This window comes from Odontomachus brunneus, unplaced genomic scaffold, assembly GCF_010583005.1.
Source record: "Odontomachus brunneus isolate Ranch 3 - 2012 unplaced genomic scaffold, Obru_v1 Obru_scaffold_220, whole genome shotgun sequence".
Taxonomy (NCBI): domain Eukaryota; kingdom Metazoa; phylum Arthropoda; class Insecta; order Hymenoptera; family Formicidae; genus Odontomachus; species Odontomachus brunneus.
This window is the reverse complement of record NW_022639670.1, coordinates 448,768-449,266: the sequence shown is the minus strand read 5'-3', so window position 1 is coordinate 449,266 and position 499 is coordinate 448,768.

The window sequence follows — 499 nt, the reverse complement described above, 5'->3', positions numbered from 1 at the left end:
GCCACGAGCAGGGGGCCGACTGTCCCCGGAGCTAGATCTCCAATTGGTCAAGGAGAGATTTCGGGGAGCTAGAGACCTTGGTGGGGACTTTTGTCCTCCGAATTCTGAAAGCCATGGGAATGGTCTCCCCCAGGCGGCCAGGAAAACAATCTCCACAGGATTGCAGGGATCCCGGACGCGAGGGCGGGAGGGTGCTGCTAAAAGCGGCACCCACCTTCCGATCCAGATCTTCCTCTCCTTCCGCCCCCGATAGTGCGAATCAGCTCACTGGGGAAGGCAGGAGGAAGAGGAAGAAGAAAAGAAGAGCGTGCGGGATGACACTCGAGAGGGGGTCACTTGTGGCGCTTGCGGCGGAAAGGGGTCCCTCCTCCTGAACCGGATTGGTAAATGGTTGAGAGGGGCTCCGATCCCTTTCCTACCACCCGATCCCAATCGTGGTCCCGTGTAGTGGAGAGGAGGGAGAAGAAAAAAGGAGGAATGGCCACGCAGGTCTCCTAAG